Source organism: Calidris pugnax, unplaced genomic scaffold (genome assembly GCF_001431845.1).
Source record: "Calidris pugnax isolate Ruff unplaced genomic scaffold, ASM143184v1 scaffold98, whole genome shotgun sequence".
In the NCBI taxonomy this organism is placed as follows: Eukaryota; Metazoa; Chordata; class Aves; order Charadriiformes; family Scolopacidae; genus Calidris; species Calidris pugnax.
Genome location: NW_015090829.1, coordinates 1,464,470 through 1,464,989, shown reverse-complemented (window position 1 = coordinate 1,464,989; position 520 = coordinate 1,464,470).

Genomic DNA, 520 nt, shown 5'->3' with positions numbered 1-520 from the left:
CGCCCGGCGCTGGAGGAGCAGCCCCCCGGGAGGGGGAGGGGGGCACTCCGCCCCCCCAACTACCCCCTCTGTGTCCCTGCGGTGACCAGGGGCGCTCTGCCCCCCCAACTGCCCACTCCTCCGTGGCCCCGCCTGCCCCAAGGCCCGTCTGGCCCCTCAGCCCCCCCCTCTACGGCCCCGGGGTACCTGAGGTCCCTCCGGTCCCACCCCCGTGCTTGGGGCGGGGCCGGACCGGCTTTTCCCGCCCCCCCGAGGGCGCGTCCCGGTGAACCCCGGTCCGTTGGCACCGGGCACGGGTGGCCATGGCTGCCAGGATCACCAAGGTGGGCAGGGGCACCGGGGGGCAGCGGGGGGGCGGCCGTACCCCGGGGCTGGAGCGGGGTGTGAGGCCGTGTCGGTACCGGGGGTCCCGGCGTCAGCACCCAGCGGTGCCAGCGCCGGGGGGGAGGTGGCCCGGGGGAGCCGGTCTCGGGATGCGGTGGTCCCGGTACCGGAGTGCGGAGCAGATGGTGCAGGTGCG